The sequence below is a fragment of the Cupressus sempervirens genome, chromosome 2 (assembly GCF_028749045.1).
Source record: "Cupressus sempervirens isolate cs-2001-9-10 chromosome 2, ASM2874904v1, whole genome shotgun sequence".
Classification (NCBI taxonomy): Eukaryota; Viridiplantae; Streptophyta; class Pinopsida; order Cupressales; family Cupressaceae; genus Cupressus; species Cupressus sempervirens.
In genome coordinates this window covers 529771116-529791829 of record NC_143119.1, presented here as the reverse complement: position 1 = coordinate 529791829, position 20714 = coordinate 529771116, and positions in this window count along the sequence as shown.

Genomic DNA, 20714 nt, shown 5'->3' with positions numbered 1-20714 from the left:
TACAAATCTAAGATGAAAAATAGGGGTTTGTTTTAGGGATGGATTAAGGTAATCTAGTTTTGGGGATGGACTAAAGTAAAATTCTTATGTAAATAACCTAAATTAAAAGATTTTGTTTGAAATGGATGGATAAGAAGAAAATTTAGTTTGAGTTTGAGAAAAATGATCTTAGTCAAAATGTGAAAGGCACACTTGTCACATGATGGCAATTTTAGATTATGGTCCATGTGACAAGTTTAAGGGTTAGGATTAAATGAATACAATTTTTTATCAAATCAGAGGCTAAGATAAATTAATTAAATAGATAAATAATATTTAATTGATTAATGGCTTAGAATAGGATGGGATAAATAATAGCTCAATTAATTAAGTAATTAATTAATTAATGAAGTTGAGGAAAGCTCAACCCACATGTCCAAAGAATCACTTGCATGCAAACACTAACCACAGAAAGAGAGGAGCAAAGCTATGGAGGCTTGAATTCACATATCCACAAAAGATGAGATATTCTTGATGTGCAGAAGATAAATTGCAATTGTATTGAATGAATATGTTATAAAGAGATATCCATTCTTATAAAAGGAGATAAAAACCTTAATAGGTAATTAACCTAGGTCATGTGATAATAATAAATAAAAAAATTAATTATTATATACCCAAAATTTAGCTTAAGTGAACTAGAGATAATAAGTCACTTAATAATTAAATCTAAATTATTTAATTAATGAGGAAATACTTTGTTTGGTGTGTTCACTTTATCTCCATTGTCAGCTTGTAAGAAACACTAAATGTCATAATCAGCAACAACACAATGTGAGAAAATCCAAATCTACGCATCTCATAACATCACAAGACTAAGAGGACCATGGTAAAGTCTACAATAATGAATTGTTACATTGTGAACTCTGGATACAAGGATTGCCATTGGCTATCTAGCTTATGTACCTTTCAACCCTTTGAAATGGTGAGACTCCGAAATTTTTGTTGAGCTCTCCTCCATCAAAAGAAAATACATAAAAATGAGGGGTGGTGGGGTCCTCGGGATGCATAATAAGAAAATGTTGTTAATTCGATTGCACAAGTTTTCTAGGTCTCTAAAATTTAGATTTTTATTGGTCTTGAGGGGAGGCTTCTTTTCATAAATTTATGGGGAAAAGGTACCATGATGTTGTTTAATTAAAAGTTGCATTTAATTAAAAGCTACGAATTGAAATCTTTCCCTTATTTTGTTTGAATTGAAATCTGCCTTTTAAGCTTGGGGGGTCTATATTAACAGTTGTTTTACACTATTTTGAAAAATACAGTCCATTTACATCTAACTATAAAAGTATGGTAAGGATGAGTAAACACCTAAATTTATTCATATTTAATCAAAGGGGACTTTGATGAAATAAATATTTATTACTTATTTAATTTTTTTATCTTATTTTTATTTCATTAATTAAATAAATGTATTTTTTTGGTTTGAGGAGTTTATTAATTATCAAAAAAATGGCAAGTAGAGCGAAAAGCAGAAAAGTGAAGAATGTGAAAACTTTCCGTTCAAAAGTAGAATATCATTATAATCACATAAAGGCAAATCCTAATAAATTAGGGCTTTCAAAATTATGCTCTAAGTTGCTACCAACTAGCAGATTAAGGAAGACCGTACTCGGAAGCAAATAGGTGTCGGTACCTTTGGTAGACGATTTTCAAACAACTTCAATCTTTGTAGTAAAGACCTCAAACTCCTCCAACACATTAGATGGCTTGCAAGATGCGGAGGCAAGAAATGTTTAGGATTGCGTCGCTAATATGAAAATCAATGACCATGGCAAACTCACCCATTCTCATCAGTTTCTGGGCAATGGATTTCCTTTGATCCACTCTACTTTCAACTTAGATAAGAAGATTTATTCTTTTAACCTAACTAAATATGCAAATTCCAATCTTAACCCTATCTATATCCAACAGACAAATTTTTCCATCAAACCATCTATTGGTCAATCCCTCCCTGTTCAAGGATCCCTAACTTCTAACATTGTGGCAGCTTATGTCCCTCCTCATCATAGGGAGTCACTTTTTCAGCCCTCTCTTTAGCCTCCGACTTCTCCCCTTTTATCGCATAGCCCCCCTCAATCAGATCTTAGAGATGAGGTTTTAATCATAAACGACCAAGACAGTGAAGATTGTTGGCAAGAATGCTAGGAGGTCTAATTGTTTGCTTTATGGAACGGCCCTAAAGCAGAGTTGCATAACCTAATTGGCTAGCTGAAGGATTATTGTGGCTATCAGGTAGGTATTTCTCACTATACTGATAGAGTAGTTTATATTCATTGTAGTGAGGAGGCTGTGAAAAAAGACTTTCTTTACAATTATGATTGTTTTTTCAAAGGTCATGTGATCAAATTCTTTGAATGGATACCTAATTGTAATGAAGACAACTTAGAATTTTTAATACCTACCTGGTTTTCAATAAAACTATCCCCCTAAAGTTAAAACAAATAGGTATTGTCAAAAGGATAGGATGCTCGATGGGAGACCTGATTGGACTAGATGCCTCCTTTGAGTGTTGTAATAACATTAAACTCTTAATCAAATATCAAGCAAACAATATGACTCTCAAACCAATCAAAAACATCACTAATAAATCGATATCCAAACTAAATTTTCAAAGGTATGAAGGCAAAGTTACAGAGATTATTAGGCTTGATGATGAGTGGAAATTTTCCTTTAAAATATAGCAAGCTACATTAGATCTCAATGTCTCCTTCCTCATGATCAGAATAAGGCATTAGAGAATGAAGCAAGAGGAGTGCTTAGCCAAGGAAGATGTTCTAACAATCACAAAAAAGCACTCAGGAAATGAACTGGCAGAAAAGTCAAATAAGGCTACAAGAGAAAATATCAATAGCCACACACTCCAAATCAATGAAAATCAGAAGGAAAGAATTCTGATATCACAAGAGAATAGCAAAGGAAGTCTCTAATTGGAAGTATCCAAAAACATAGATAAGATCAAAGACAAATTGCACTCACTAGATATGGTGGAGCAGAAAGATTGCAGCCACAATTCAAAAAAGTCCCCCAAATCAGACAAGCGGTCTAAAATATAGAGCATAATAGTTAACAACAAAAAATCTAGAAGGAAAGAAAAGAAAGTTAAAGAAAGGAAAGGTCCTGTGAAATCAACCGATGAATAGAAGAATTTGGAATTAGAAAATAACATGGTGGGAGACAAGAGCACAGACAATTTACTCAGAGATATTGATGAAATGGAATACTCATCCACATAAGGAGGAGCCTCAGTTAATAGTAAGACTAAACATATTAAAGACAATTTGAATGCACAAAGGCAATAGGCTAAAGAGCCATCTTTGGTGATTTTAAATTCTGACAAGAAGATTCCGAAATGGTTAACCAAATTCTGGCAGATTCCTACCCCAAAAAGAGAGTCTCCCAAAGACAATCTTAAAATAAGAATTTTAGAAAGAATTAGGTCTAAAGATATCCCAGTGCTAGACTTCCAGGATTTTTTAAACAAGGAGCTGGAGGAGAACAAAGACTTTGAAGTAGAAGCTTTAAAACAGGATGATAAGGAAAATATAGAAAGACTCTTAGAGGAACTGATCCGGGTATTTGATTTCAAAAATGAAGACAAATGCAGTATTTCACAGAAAGAAGAACTCTTGCAAAAAGTACTATAGTTAGGAGGAGATAATTATACTTTTGAAGATCTCAGAAGGGATCTTTTATCTTTTGAAGAAGAAAACAAGCCAAACAAAGACACTGATGACTTGGTAGCCAAAAAGCCATGTGAGGTTGAGGATAGAGTCACCATGGACCACCAAAGTTTAACAGAACAGATACTACAAGAGTTAGTTAATGAAGAAAAGGAGATTATGGAAAGCAATCAAACAGAAATAGTTAAAGGTGCATAAGAGAATTTGGAATAGTTGGGGATAATAATAAACTAGGAATGGGTCAAATCCCCTAATTATGACAAAACAAAACCCAAAAGAGGAAGAAAATCACTCAAGGAACTCAGAGAAACGGATGGTCAAGATGTGAGCAGCAAAAAATTAGTTAACTTTTTAACATAGGGAAGGGGAAGATCCTTCCCAAGGATCCATGAATATCACCACGTGGAATGCTAGGGGCTTAAATGCCCCTAGTAAAAAAAGATTACTAAAACAAAATATAAAATTATTTGAATCAGAAATTATTTTATTACAGGAAACAAAACTAAATAAGATAGAAAGTATTAAATTAGGTAAGAAGTTAGGCAATTGGAATATTTCTTTGCAAGAATCTGTAGGTGCCTCTGGGGGTTCAGGGTTTATATGGAATCACAGAAAAGTAACCTTGGATATTTTAAGTATGAGTAATAATTAGATTAGTGGTACAATCAAGAGCTTGATATCCAACCTCAAGTTTATTCTAATTAATATTTATGGTCCTACCAGCAATATAGAGAAAAAAGTAGTATGGGAAGAAATCAACCAATTCATGAAGAATCATCAAAATAATCTAATATTGCTAGGAGGAGATTTTAATACTATTTTAAATTTAAATGAAAAAATAGGGGGTTCTCAACAGATTCCTCAATCTTCTAAAGATTTTTTTAAAATGGTGTGACCTCCATAATATGAAAGATATCCCATTTAAGAATGGGAATTTTACATGGAATAACAAGTGGAAGAATTTTACATAAATAGTAGAAAAATTAGATAGGTTTTTCATTAAAGGAGACCTAGATGTTAATAATTAAAATTTTCAATCTATGATTCTACCAATTGCTGGTTCTGACCATTTTCCAATTAGAATTGAATTTTTTGAGCCTCGCAAACCTATTAGGAGCTCTTTTAAATGCGAAAAAAATGTGGTTTTTAGATTCTAATTTTTTAGATAATATTAAGGTGTGGTGATCACAAGGTAATTTTGAAGGGTCTAGAATGTTTATTTTTGTGTCTAAAATGAAGATGCTCAAAGAAAATATTCTTAGATGGAATAAAAATCATTTCAACAACATCTTTAAAGAAAAATTGGACATCGAAGAGAGATTAAAGGAATTAAACTTAGAAGTCATTAAGAAAAGAATGAATAATGATAGGTACCTTTTAGAAAAAGAATTGTTCGCGAAACAAGAGGATATACTAACCAAAGAGGATATGTTTTGGAGATAAAAATCTCAAGAAAGGTATCTAGAAGAGGGAGATCGGAACACTAAATTTTTCCATAACTCTACCCTCTACAATAGAACCAAAAGTAGAATATTGAGTATTAGAAATCAATTGGGTATCTTAACTGACAAACCAAATGAAATTTTAGAAATCTTTGTGGATTACTTTCAGAAAAAATTAAATAATCTTGAAGGGTCAAACAAAGAAGCTCAAACCAACTTGCTTGAACTGATCCCTAAATTGGTTACAGTAGAGGACAATAAAGCATTAAATAAACCTATAACATTAGAAGAAGTAAGATCGGTCATTTTTAATATGAATCCTGACAAATCACTAGGTCCAAATGGATTCCAAGCATTTTTTTATCAGAAACATTGGGACATTATTGGTATAGATCTCTAGAATGCAATGAAGCTTCTAGGAAGGGTGGATCCCTACTATCCAAAATTAACTATACCTTTCTTACTCTAATCCCCAAAAAGTCAGAGCTTGAGAATTTGGGAGACTTCAGGCCCATTATGCTTTGTAATACCATTTATAATTTTTTAACAAAAATTCTAGCAAACAAACTAAAACTAATCCTTCCAAAGATTGTCTCCAAGGAACAAACAAGTTTTGTTTTGAGTAGATCTATTCTAGATGGCATTCTTATCATTCAATAAATTATCCACTAGGCCCAAAAAAATTAAGAGGCATGTATGTTTATGAAGCTTGACATTCAAAAAGCCTATGACATGGTGGATTGGTGATTCCTTTGTAAAACACTAGAAGCATTCAGTTTCTCCCACCAATGGATAAATCTTATCTTCAAATGTATCTCCTCTACCAAAATTTATGTTCTTATTAATGGATCTCCCGAAGGATTTTTTGACATTTCGAGGGGTATAAGATAAGGAGATCCATTATCTTCGTTCCTATATATTATCATGGCTAAAGCCTTTAGGAGATCTATTACTAGGGCTCATAACAAACAGGAGATTAAAGGTATTACCATCACTAGGAATATCCCTAATATAACTCACCAACAATATGCAGACGACCCAAATCTGCCAGGCGAAAGTACAGTGAAAGAGGTGATTGCTTTAAAATCTATCATAGAGAGTCACATGAATGTTTCCGGCCAGAGAGTGAATGTTTCAAAATCAGAGATATATTTTATTAATACAGATCCTAAGGTGGAAAAACAAATCTGCTACATTATGGGAAATAAAATAGGTTTCTTCCCATGCAAGTACCTTGGCATTGAGTTAGAAAAGGGTGTGAAGTCTAGTAAGGTTTGGTATAATATACTAGAGAAATTGGAAGCCAAGATTGGTTGTTAGAAAGCTAAGTGGCTCACGAGCTGGTAAGAGTACCAAGATAAGCTTGGTGTTGTTGGCCATTTCTACATACCCGCTTTCTTGCCTCCCTCTCCCCAAGCATCTTCATCATAAGTTAGAGGCTAAACTTAGGAATTTTTAATGGAATGATTGTGAGGAATCCAAAAAATTGGCCCTCATTAAATGGGACAACATTTGCAAACCTAAGGAATGCGAAGGATTAGAAATTAAGAATTTACAATGGCAAAATGAAGCTCTAGGGGCTAAATTAATATGGCATCTCTATACAGAAAGAGAGCATAAATGGGTCAAGATTATGTATAATAAATAATTGAAGGCAGAAGACCCTATCTTAATTTTCAGGATGAAGACCCTTCTTAAAGGATCAAAAAGTTGGAACTTTATGGTTAAATGTGGCCACCTTGTGGGCAAATACCTTACATGGGATGTTGGAAAGGGGGATGAAGCCCTTTTTTAGGAAGATTACCGGGATGGGCACCCTCCAATAGACAACAATCTAATCCTAGGAGACTTCAAAGAGAAATTAATTAATCTATGGGGTAGCAAAGTAAGTGACTACAAAACAAAGATCACTGCGGAAGGATATCCAAGATGGATTTGGAAACCTTTGAAAGAAGTAGAGACTAATCCTGCCGCTATAAGGGCATATGAAAAGATCATTCAAGACAGGAAAGTTAAGCAGCTTGAGAGGAATGACAAGCTCATTTGGGCAGCATCAAATGATGGTAAGTATAGTGTGAAAAACATATACAAAGTGCTGATAAATTCAAAGAGATAGGATGAAGTGGAAATCCCACTCAAACTTTGTTGGGACCCTGCCTGTTTGCCGAAGTTAGGATTCTTCTTATGGTTGACATTTTAAAATAGGATTATGTCAGCAGATAGACTTTGTAAATTAGGTTTTGAAGGTCCTTTGAGGTGTGTTCTTTGTAAGCATGACAATGAAGATGTTGATCATCTACTATACAGTTGCCCATACTCTCGAGTCTATTGGGAATGACTTAGACAAAGGTTAAGCTAGTATTCTCTGTTTCCTAAATTATTATCTAACTTGCTCAAAGGTTGTCCCACAAATCTATGCAAGGGCATCTATAGTAAACTTTTGAATATTTGTCCTTCTATCCTTGTGTGGGAAGTCTGGAAAGAAAGGAATAGAAGAATCTTTTGTGGTATAGAGTTGAAATCAGAAGAGTTAGTCCAAAAAATAGAAGCTAGCGTAGTTGAAACAACTAACTCACATCTTAAGAAAATGAGAATAAAAGAAGGCTCCTTCTCTATTTGAGATGGCCAAATTAAAAAAGTTTGGCCTAAATTGATTAATCCTTGTCTCGTCTACTTGAAGAAAAGTAAGGAGGCAAGGGAAACATGTAAATGGACTCCTCCATCGAAGGATTGGGTAAAGCTTAATTTTGACGAGGCAACAAGAGGAAATCTAGGGATAGCAGGAGCTGGGTGTATCCTCAATAATAATATAGGCTAGTGGCTTGCTAAAAAAGCCAAGCCTATCAGCCCTACGTCTAATAACTTGGCAGAGCTTGAAGCACTGGAAGAAGGTCTGAAGCTTTGTCAATTTTTAAGATTATCTAGAATCTTCATCGAAGGCAATTCTTAGACTGTATTAAATGCAATAAGGAACATAGCTACTCCATATTGGGTTCTCAATTCCAAGCTAGAAGAAGTTATTAATCTTCTTGATAGGTTTGAAGATATTAGGATTGGCCATATCTTTCAAGAAGGAAACCAGAAGGCAGATCTTTTGGCTAAAAAAGGAGTTGATGGAATTATCCTCTTGGTATTCAAAGATGGGCTTTAAATTCTAACTTTTAGTTTTTTTCCATAGTTTTATGATTAAGGTAAGGTTACCTAGTACCTCCATTAAAAATGAATAAGGATAGCTAGATAAGGTTTACCACATATAAGGATAAGTTGAAGGGGGGCATTAATAAACTTTAATACATTTTACTTTTTAATATCCCATGGGTAATATAGTAGATAGGTGGCTAAGGTTTCAATCTTTTTAGTCATCATGGAATGAAAATAAACTCTTAGGGTTCTTCTCATATGTTATCATATATTTGGATTAACAGATCATGATTAGGACTGAATAAGATATTGAGGCTTTGTTGCTCCTTTATTGATGTATGCATTGACATTTAGTAGAAGATTGTTCAAATCATAATTCTTAGGTGACGTTAAGTTTCCTAATCATTACTGGATAGTTGAGGGTTTTCTAGAAACTTTGTGGTGTCTTTTTCTCCATAACTCAAAGTGCCCTGTCTTTGTTATTCGGCTTGAACTTAGAAATGGACACCATGGATTTCTAAGGCAACATAAAACTTGAAAGATGGAATCATATTCTCTAGCAAGTTGACATGATGACTTGGATTGCAATCAGTAGGGCAATTGGTGAAGGCCTCTTTGATTATGAATACACCTGGGGGATGAACAACAACATTATCGACACTTTCATCAGATGCATGGCCAAAAACTGAGATCTCCAAATGAGCCATTGTAAGACTTTGCTTGAATATTTTTTATTCCACCTGGTGTTAAGGAATAATAGAAATCATTATGAGCCTGGTTGAAAATTTATGTGTGCCCCTACCTGAGATGTATATGAATCATCCACCAAGAAGCCTAGTCGTAGCAAATATTCCCAAGAGGCTTGCTTTGATTATTAGGGATTTGATAGCTTTCAATCTAGCTTGGCCAAATATGGAATCGTGTTTCCACTTCCTCCTATGTTGGAGAAGGATCATAATGGATAATGGTCATGAATGGATGAGCAATTATCTTGGCCTTTTTAAGGCTTATATTCACCTAGGAGTGGGTTTTGGTAATTTGGATTTGTTGGACTTATGCACTCCTAATATTGAGAAATCCAGCAGAGAAAGGTCTTCGTTTGAATTTCCCCCCCATTTTTAGTTAGAAAATTTGAATGACATTGCGGAAGTGATCATGGTGTCTTGGAAGAAGTAAATTGTGGCATAGATTTTTTAGTATCTCAGTGTACTCTATTCCATTTTGATGGTTGGGTTCTGTTCTATAGTATCTCCCAGAGAGTCAGAGATTTTTTTAAGGGGTTTTTTGGTTCCAATATGCCTTTAGCTTAGATGCTTAAGTTTTCATTATACTGTACTAGACAGGTTTATGTTAGTTTTACATAAGGGTTTTGGTTTGATGTAAAGATTTGGAAGGCCAACTATGGGATATGTTCAGGGTACGAATAGCTTAGCTATCCTTGGTTTATAAGATATTCACGAATATATGTAATTCTATGCACTCAAAATGAATATACATTATGTTTACAGTTTGTTGCTTCTCACTTTTTGATGGCTTCAATCATCTATGATATGTTTATTAGGAATCTTAATTTGTTATGAGTTTGCTGAGTTATATATTATGTTGTAGTCATTTAGATCAGTTTTGTAACTATAGAAATGACATTCAGTTTTTTTGATATATAGATTAATGATTTCACATAAAAACTTCCTAGCATTTTGGCAAGATAATTATGTGCATTTAGAAGGACATTTAGTTTTAAAATCCCATATTTGAAGGGTTTGTTGGTTTGGATCTCAACATTGTTTTATTTCAATTTTCTGATGACTGAGAATGGTTTGATGGGCAGAGGAGATGGGTATTAGAGGTTTTAGCTGACATTATTGGTAGGCCAAGCTACCTCTATTTTAATTTTTGGTACTCCTCTAGTATTGCTTTGAGACGTTAGTTATTTGTTATGGCTGATTGAGACTTTGTAACATGGCTCATTAGAGGTAGCTGAGGTCTGATGTGATTATTGGTCACCATAAGAATTGTAATAAGAATTGTAATGAGATCTCAGAATATAAATTTAGCTTAGTATACTATGGTAGAGTCAAGTTAGTATCATTTCAATTATAATTATAAATATAATTGTCTCGTAAGGATTGAATACTAACAAATTTGTTGATAACTTTATGGATTTAGTTTATAAAGAAGGGGAACTAATAATTTTGATGAGTCAGTAAGTATTTTTTAAGTATTGCAGTATGGAGTAATAAACCAAAAGGTAATGGTAATAATTTATTCTTTCCATGGTACCCTTAATGTTTAGAAAGATAATGTAGTAGTATTTCTAACCATTTGACTATCAAGTCAGTCAGACAAAGATGAGTATATCTCTCAAAGGAAGGATGTAAAGTGCAGTGGCTGGATAGATTTTACTCCAAAAAGTCTCTGTTGTTTTTAAAGAATCATTTGAACATATGAAGCCATTTGCATTATGATCTTCTCTATTGTTATGTTAACTATGGTGGAACTCTGACTAGGGTATGCCCCTTTTATGATGTAATAACAAAGGAGCAAGGTCTCGGGCTAGACTGGAGGTTTTCTTCTTCGTTCTTTCCTATCAATACCCATCTAAATTTGAATGGAGTTTCTCTATTATAAATCATTAATTTTATTAATCAATATTATCAAGGCCTTGGCCATTTACCAATAATAATAATAAAGTAATTTTTGTTAAAGTATTTTTTTGTTTACTATTGTTCATGTCTATTTAATTATAGCCTTTAAATTTATGTATATAGATAAGAATCTAAAATTATCAATATGCAACAAAAGTCTCTTTCGCGTGTCTAATTAAGATCTTCTCTAGATTAATTGAATTTAAACACTATTCAAAATTCAAGCTAACATTTTATTTCATTTATGCATTTCAAGCTAAATATCTTAAATAAAGATGTCATAATGCATTCTAAAACCTAACCCTAATCCTTCATGTGATGCTTCTGGTCTTCCTCATGATTACACCATTGAGTCTAAGCCTAATATTTAATAAATCTTACCATACATCATGAATCCATTGTAGTGATTAGTTTTGCCTCTTGAGAATTCTATTTTTTAGAGATCTCTAAGTCCATTTTGATATATTTCTTTAGCATATCATTATGATGTCCTTTCTATCACTCAAATTTTTTAAGCATATCATCATATTGTAAAGATAATGAGCAACCATATCCAATCTGCCAACATAACATATCATTTAATATTTTCAGGTTTACATGTATTTGGCTTGAATAGGCTAAATTTTAAGCATATTTAAGTTATGTCTTTTACATCCAATAAATTTTGGAGATCCTAACACAATTGGATTTGATTGGGTGTGGATAGATTTAAGTTGTCTAAATTTTTTTCTTTTTTAAAGATGATGGGGATTAGGGCTAGGCAAAAATTTGTAGCTATTACAAATCTGACATGAAGAATAGGCATTTGTTTTAGGGATGGATTTAGGTAATACAGTTATAGGGATGGACTAAAGTAAAATTCTTATGTAAATGACCTAAATTAAAATATTTTGTTTGAAATGGATGTATAAGAAGAAAAATTAGTTTGAGTTTGAAAAAAATTGATCTTAGTCAAAATATGAAAGGTGCACTTGTCACATGATGGCAATTTTAAATTATGATCCATGTGACAATTTTAAGGATTAGGATTAAATGAATATGGATATTTATCAAATCAAAGGCTAGGATAAATTAAATAAATTAATAAATAATATTTAATTGATCAATGGCTAATAATAGGATGGGATAAATAATTGCTCAATTAATTAATTATTGAAGTTGAGGAAAGCTCAACCCACATCTCCAAAGAAGCATTTGCATGCAAACACTTGTCATAGAAAGAGAGGAGCAAAGCTATGGAGGCTTGAATTTACATATCCACAAAACTTGAGACATTCTTCATGTGTAGAAGATAAATTACAATTGTATTGAATGAGAATCTTATAAAGAGATATCCATACTTATAAAAGGAGATCAAAACCCTAATAGGTAACTAACCTAGGTTGCGTAATAATAATAAATAAAAGAATTAATCATTATATGCCCAAAGTTTAGCTTAAGTAAACTAGAGATAATAAGTCACTTAATAATTAAATCAAAATTATTTAATTAATAAGGAAATACTTTGTTTAGTTTGTTCACTTTATTTCCATTATCAACTTGTAAGAAACACTAAATGTCATAATCAACAACAACACAATGTGAAAAAATCCAAATCTACGTGTCTCATAACATTACAAGACTAAGAGGACCATGGTAAAGTCTGCAAAAATGAATTGTTGCATTGTGAACTCCAGATATGAAAATTTCCATTGGATGTCTAGCTTATGTACCTTTTAGTCCTTTGTAATGGTGGGACTCATAAATTTTTGTTGAGCTCTCCTCCATCTAAAGAAAATACATAGAAAGGAGGGGTCGTGGGGTCCTCGAGATGCATAAAAAGAAAATATTGTTAATTCAATTGGACAGGTTCTCTAGGTCTCTAAAATTTAGATTTTTATTGGTCTTGACAGGAGGCTTGTTTTCATTAATTTATGGGGAAAAGGTACCATGATGTTTTTTAATTAAAAGCTATGAATTGAAACCCTTCCATTTGAGCTTAGGGGATCTATATTAACCATTGTTTTACACTATTTTGAAAAATATAATCCATCTAAATCTAATTATAAAAGTATGGTAAGGATGAGTAGACACCTAAATTTATTCATATTTAATCAAAGGTGACTTTGATGAAATGAATATTTATTACTTTTTTTTTTAATCTTATTTTTATTTCATTAATTAAATAAATGTTTTTTTTATTAAAGTATTTTTTGGTTTACTTTTGTTCATGTCTATTTAATTATAGCCTTTAAATTTATGTATATAGATGGGAATCTAAAATTGTCATTATGCAACAAATGTCTCTTTCACATGCCTAGTTAAGATCTTCTCTAGATTAATTGAATTTAAACACTATTCAAGATTCAAGCTAACTTTTTATTTGATTTATACATTTCAAGCTAAATATCTTAAATAAAGATGTCATAATGCATTCTAAAACCTAACCTGAATCCTTCATGTGACACTTATAGTCTTCCTCATGACTAAAACATTGAGTCTAACCCTAATCTTTAATAATCTTACCAAACATCATGAATATATCATAGCGATTAGTTTTGCCTCTTGAGAATTCTATTTTTTTAGAGATCTCTAACTCCATTTTGATATATTTCTTTAGCATACAATTATGATGTCCTTACTATCGCCCAAAAGTTTTAAGCATATCATTATATTGTTAGGTTAATGAGCAACCATATCCAATCTGTCAACATAACATATCATTTAATATTTTTAGGTTTGCATGTATTTGGTTTGAATAGGCTAAATTTTAAGCATATTTAAGTTATGTCTTTTACATGCAATAGATTTTGGAGATCGTAACACAATTGGATTTGATTGGGTATGGATAGATTTAAGCTATCTATTTTTTTTTGCCTTTTTAAGATGATGGGGATTAGGGCTAGGCAAAAATTTGTAGTCGTGTTACAAATCTTACATGAAGAATAGGGGTTTATTTTTGGGATGGATTAAGGTAATATAGTTTTAGGGATGGACTAAAGTAAAATTCTTATTTAAATGACCTAAATTAAAAGATTTTGTTTGAAATGGATGGATAAGAAGAAAAATTACTTTGAGTTTGAGAAAAAGGATCGTAATCATAATGTGAAAGGCACACTTGTCACATGATGACAATTTTAGATTATGATCCATATGACAAGTTTAAGGGTTAGGATTAAATGAATATGAATATTTATCAAATCAAAGGCTAGGATAAAATAATTAAATAGATAAATAATATTAAATTGATTAATGGCTTAGAATAGGATGGAATAAATAATATCTCCAATTATCAATTAATTAATTATTGAAGTTGAGGAAAGTTCAACCCACATCTCCATAGAATCACTTGCATGCAAACACTTGTCACAGAAAGAGAGGAGCAAAGCTATGGAGGCTTGAATTCATGTATCCACAAAAGATGACATTCTTGATGTGTAGAAGATAAATTGCATTTGTATTGAATGAATATGTTATAAAGAGATATCCATCCTTATAAGAGGAGATCAAAACCCTAATAGGTAACTAACCTAGGTTGTGTGATAATAATAAATAAAAGAATTAATTATTATATGCCTAAGGTTTAGCTTAAGTAAACTAGAGATAATGAGTCACTTAATAATTAAATCAAAATTATTTAATTAATAAGGAAATACTTTATTACTCTAACACTCCCCCTTAAGATAAACTCAAGAAATAGCTAAAAATATAGAAACTACTACTGAAAGTAAATTTGGGTCCTAACAACAAGACCTGATGAGATACCCAAGCGCAACCAAATCTTTGTAAAGAGGAGAAATAGGGAAAACCACATGGGAAAAACCCCACTCCAAAAAAAGATGCAAAGAATATCCCAGAATATGGGAACAAATGGAGGATCATGAAGAACACCAATGAAGTATGAAGTTGTAAACATTGTCAAATTGTTGAGCTAAAGAACCTCTACTAAATAGAACATGACTAGATAAAGAAGACTAAGTCTAAAGAGTTGATCAATTAAAGATAGAAGATATCTTCATGGTCTCCAAAATAGGAATGAAAGAGTATCCATATGGAAAATGATCCATCTTGTTGAAATGCATAGGTATTCAACCACTACATCTACCTAATACATAGAAACAAATTACTCTATTAAACTAAGTAAACATTAGAACCAACAAAACCCCTATAATGTTGAGAGGTAAGACATGTACACTAAAACTAAATGCATAAACTCCTGCAGAATGGAAAACCAAGGAACATCAAGAGTCTAGAAAAAGTACAAACACATATAAAGGCATGTGTCATTGACACATACTAAGGCTAAATTCATGAAAGGAACACTCACTTGATAAAGGAAGATAGAAAGAATAACCAACATGAAACCCCCCATGGAACTTTATAATGTAGTGTGAGTACAATAAGACACAAAGATGTGCAAGATCTTGAAATGCAATAGAGTGACACTTTATCTCAATGCATTTGCAAAAAAATGCTACAAAAGATGTCAACAAATATCAAAAGAGGCATATAGTTGATACAATAGAAAGTGCAACCCAAGACGAGTCGTCCCATGTAACAAAAAATGATCTCCAAACTTGAAATAAGTAAGATATCCACCAGAGTGCAAAAATGCAAAATATTGAATAGAATGTACCTAGAGCAGAATTTGGAAGAAAAATAAGCATCACTGGAAAGAGAACTAAATAGGCTTTCCAATGATATGAAGTTTTCAAAAATGAATTCTAGATGCTCAAGACATGTCTCATGGAGTACAAAAAAGAAACCTTAACTTTGATAGAAAATAATGCCATCAACAAAAAATCAATAAACCAAACTTGTACCAATGCGACAAGTTTAGAACTAAATTTCTAACAATATCTCATTTGCCAAAAAAAGAATTTCTATGAGCAAGTTATGACCAAAAAGCCATAGGTAGGTCAAAAAAGGGCCAAAAGGGCATGAAAGCATGATGTAGTGATGACATTATCACGTCCCTGACCTAAATTGGATGGTCATACAACCGTTATAGGAAATAAATGACATGTTGATGTGTCACTGAATGGGCGTGGACATGGTATCTATTAGGCGCTAACTATGCACTGATGTGGTATTTGTTAGACATGGTTGATGACGTGGGTCTGCATGGCATCCTTTGAAATGTACACCCCTTGACAATGAAATTATTGATGCATGCGTACCTTTATCTAGGAAAAAGGTACATACCTTTTTGTGGAAAAAGGCGAGTTATGTGAGCCCTTTTTTGAAACTCTGTGCACTTTTAAATAAATGCACCTTTTTTAATTGAATTTTTTATAAACCTTTTGTAGAACCAGAATCAGTGTGCAAAGAACATTAACAAATAAAGTAAACATTCACAAACCAAAAACTAAATTCACATATATGCTTAGAAAAAGAAAGCAAACAAGAAGTGCAAACCTCACAAGAGAAAACAATCCATGCTTTCTTGATTCTGTAGATGTGTCCTTTTGCTGTGGATGTATGCTCAAGATGCTCAAAAGTTGCTTCAATGGAGATGGGTAATGGAAAATTGGTAGCTTTGTGAGCTCTCAATTTGGCATTATAAGGGTAATATTGATGGCTTTGGTTCTCAAAATAGCATGGTAACTTTAGCTCAAAGATTGTTGATGAAATGGCTTGGGATGGGATTCAATTTATAGGCTAAGGGGTAGAGGGATGGAGGGCTTAGATGCAAGGATGGATGAAGGCTTAAGGAGGGCTAAGATGCACTCAAAGGGGAGCACATGGATTGTGCTTGTTTAGCACCAATGGGAAGGTGACACTTGTCACAAGGAGGATGAGTGTGAGAGGGTAGGGTAAAGGGTTGGTTAAAGTCATGATGAGTGGGGTTGAGTATGTAAGAGGGATGTAAGAGGAATGAGTGTGGAAGAGGGAAGAGTGTGGAAGATGGGTGTAAGAGTCATGAGTGGGCTTGTAAGTCTTTATGTTTTGTAAGAGCACTCATGACTTAGTGGTTGGGTTTTTTTGAGGGGAGACTTTGGTTTGGATTAGGAAAGTCTTAAACTTGTTTAAGGAATGTGACAACATTAGGGGGTGGATTAGGCTTGGGTTTAGGATTAGATTAGGGATGTTAGAGATGTGCAAGTGGATGGCATTAATGAGGGTGGGTGAGTTAGTGGCTAAGCTTGGTTAGTATGGGTGGATGGGGTGGATTAGGCTAAATGGAGGATTAGAGATAGGTTAGGGGTTTTTGAATTTGAGGATTTCATTTATCAAATAGATTTATTTAATAAATGGGGATTTTTGGAATTAGATAGAAGAATAGGATTTAATTGATAAATAATAGATTATTTGATTTATCAATTAGGACTATAGATGATTAATTAAATTAATCAACTAGGGGATGACAAAGGATTAATTAAATAGAAATTTAATTAATAATGCCATTTTTAGATAACTAAATAGGATTACTAAAATAGTGTAATCAAATTTAGGTGTCTACATTTTGCCCCTCTTTGACATAGTGTTGAGACAACACTATTTCAAAGAAGTTTGAATGAAGACGACACGAGGAAGATGTTTTAGCAACAAGGTTGCCCCAGTCTCGGATAAGAAGAGGAGAGACTAGACTTAGATGATGCCCCCTCAAGAAGGCGGCGGGGAGAGAAATGAGGGTCGATGACTTCTTGAAAAGTACAAGAAATTGAGACGAGTTGAGACGCAGGTTGGCAAAGGGGCTAAATTAGCTCAAACTCTCACTACGGGAGAATGATAAAGGGAAATCAGAGGCACAATAGTAAAGCAAGCTTAAGACTTTCCAGGATTGGGGGGGGGAGATGGAGGAGCGGAGCGCTATAAAAGGAATCCATGATAGGGAGATGGATGATAGAATGATAAAGCTGATGCAACAGGATTTCAAAGAGTCAGATTGGCGGAAGATGGGTTTCGGAGATCCCTAGGACTAGGATTGTGGATCTCGAAAGATGAGGCTTGGTGGATTGATTTGATTGGTGGATCCCTAAGACTAGGATTGTGGATCCCTAAAGCTAAGTGTGAGGAGTGATTCAAAGAGATACTGATGCATAAGCTGGGGTAGGAGCGACAGATGTAGGATATGGATGGGGGATAATGGAGATGAAGGGAATCCATTGAAGCTTTTTGAGCAGGCGGATACTTCAAAGAGAAGTACCACCATGTAGTTGAGCACTAGATTTGCTATAAGACTGTTGGTTAATTGCCAGGGTTACCAAGAACATCAAGGCCTTTTTACCAACCGTCCAGAGGACTGACGAACTGACTCAAAACAAACACACAAGGATTGCCCCAGTATCACACATGAATCCCAGAGGAAGTAGCGTGGAAACGACACTAGGTAACCCACAAGCAGAAAAAGAAAACAAGCAAAAGACCTGATCAAGACCTTACACTCTAATTGCCCCATTCGCAGCATACCATGATATGGAAGATCATGGAAACCTTGAGGAGGGAACAAGGAGATTGCTTGGAAAAGATATTTCAAGACCCAAAAGGGAAGATCCCAAATCAAAAGAAAGTGAAAATCCAAAAGAGAACTATTTGCCAATGAGATGGGTAGGACGAGGTACTAACGGACCAAGATTAGACATGAGGAAAGCTATATCTTGCAAGGACCTATCGGAGAGCACCTAAGCTGATGGATCGGGATGAGTGATGCGTCTGGCAAGTTGAACTAAGAAGGATAACACTTTGGTGACAGGAGATCTAGCTAAATGATGCATTGGAATATCTAACCAAGGTGTGCGATGTGTGCAAGATGTTGACCAAGGATGAACTAACACGAAAGCCGGATAGATACAATGATACTAAGCTAAAGAGGATGTACAAGCTGACAGACCAAGATATGTTACAAATGTACAAGTTTGTTCATGTTTTGGTTTTTTGTGAGATGGAAATGTTTGTGAAGGATGGGGTGTCTATAATAGTTGATAGGTGGATAGGTAGATGGTTTGTGAAAAGTTTAAGGAAAATGGGATTCTGTGTGTGCATGTGATAGGATACAAGCTAGGATACAAGATCATTTACAAGATGGAATATGGTACAAGCTTTGGACAAGATTCGAATATATACAAGGTATGGTACAAGATTTACAAGGTATAATACAAGCTTTGGTACAAGATTTACAAGTTGTACAGGAGGTATTGACAAGCTCCATCAGATTTTGGATATTTGATTGGAACACCAAGGGAACAAGCAGGTGTTTTATGGGATGGTGGGTGGATGGATGAGGGATAGGATAGTGATAGATAATGGATTAGTCTTTAGCACACAAGGCGCCTGAATTACCAAGTTTTCACCAAGGTACCTATCCAAGGCGCTTGAATTGCCAAGTTTTCACCATTGGACACTTATTTCTCTTTACTATTTTTTTTTTTTTTTTTTGTATTTTTTCAAAAGCTGGGTATACCAAGGATCTTCAAGCATAGAACTTCTTGAGATGAATGATGTTAGTGGGATCATTCAAGAGTTCTCCTTCTGGTGTAGATAATTGATAGGCTCCGGAGCCAAAGAAGGCAGTAACCACATAGGGACCAAGCCATGTAGGTTCAAACTTGCCTTTCTTTTCTCGATCTGCTTGGACTTTCATATTTTCTTTGAGGACCATGTCACCTGGCTGAAAGTGTCGTGGGAGCACCTTCTTGTTGAAATTCCTTTTGAGACGAGTTTGATAGACTGTGAGATGGTCAGAGGCTTGTTGTCTCTTCTCGTCTAAGAGATCTAGCTGGGTGAGTCGAGCTACTCTGTATTCTTCATCTGAGATTTTCCCTCACAAAGATATGCGTAGTGAGGGAAGTTCAACTTCTATAGGTAATACCGCTTCGACACCATAGACTAGGCAGTATGGAGTTGTGCCCGTGGATGTACGGAAGGAAGTTCGATAGGCCCATAGAGCCGGATTTATTTGAAGGTGCCAATCACAGCCGGAATCATTGACAACTTTCTTTAGGATTTTGAGGAGGGTTTTATTAGTTGCCTCTGCCTGGCCGTTACCTTGTGGGAAATATGGGCTAGAAAAGCGGTGATGGATGCGGAGGGAAGTGCATAATTCTTCCATGTTGAGATTTTCAAAGTTACCTCCGTGGTCAGTGAAGATGGTGGATGGGATGCTGAAGCGGCAAACAATGTGGTACAAGATGAACTTGGAGACTTGAACTCCTGTAGCTGAGACTAGGGGGACTGCTTCCACCCACTTAGTGAAATAGTCTGTAGCTATTATTATCCATTTATGTCGATCAGATGAGAGAGGGGTGATAGTTCCAACTAGATCAAGGCCCCAACAAGCAAAAGGCCAAGGTGGTGCAATAGGCTATAGATCTTGTGTTGGAGCGTGCACAAGATTTGCATGTTGCTGACATGGGAGACACTTTCTGACAAAGTCACAAGAGTCTTCTTCAATGGTAGGCCAATAGTAGCCTGCTCTAAGGATTTTTCGTGCTAGGACAATACCACTCGTGTGGGCACTGCAAAGTTTGAAATGTACTTCTTTTAATGCCATCGCGGCCTCATTTTCATCTAAACATCGAGAGAGAGTATCGTGATAACCCCGACGATATAGGGTATTTGCTATGATAACATAGCGGGATGATTTTTGGATGAGGTTCTGGCGTTGGGTACGTGTGAGGTGAGGGGATATGATACCATCGTTAAGGTAAGCGTGAATTTCATGGTACCAAGGGGATTGGGGACCAACCAAGATACAAACACGGTTTGAATCCTCATTCGCATAAGCGGGTGTGAGGAGCTGCTCAACTAAAAATTCATATTGCGTAGCATCTTGGGGAATTTCC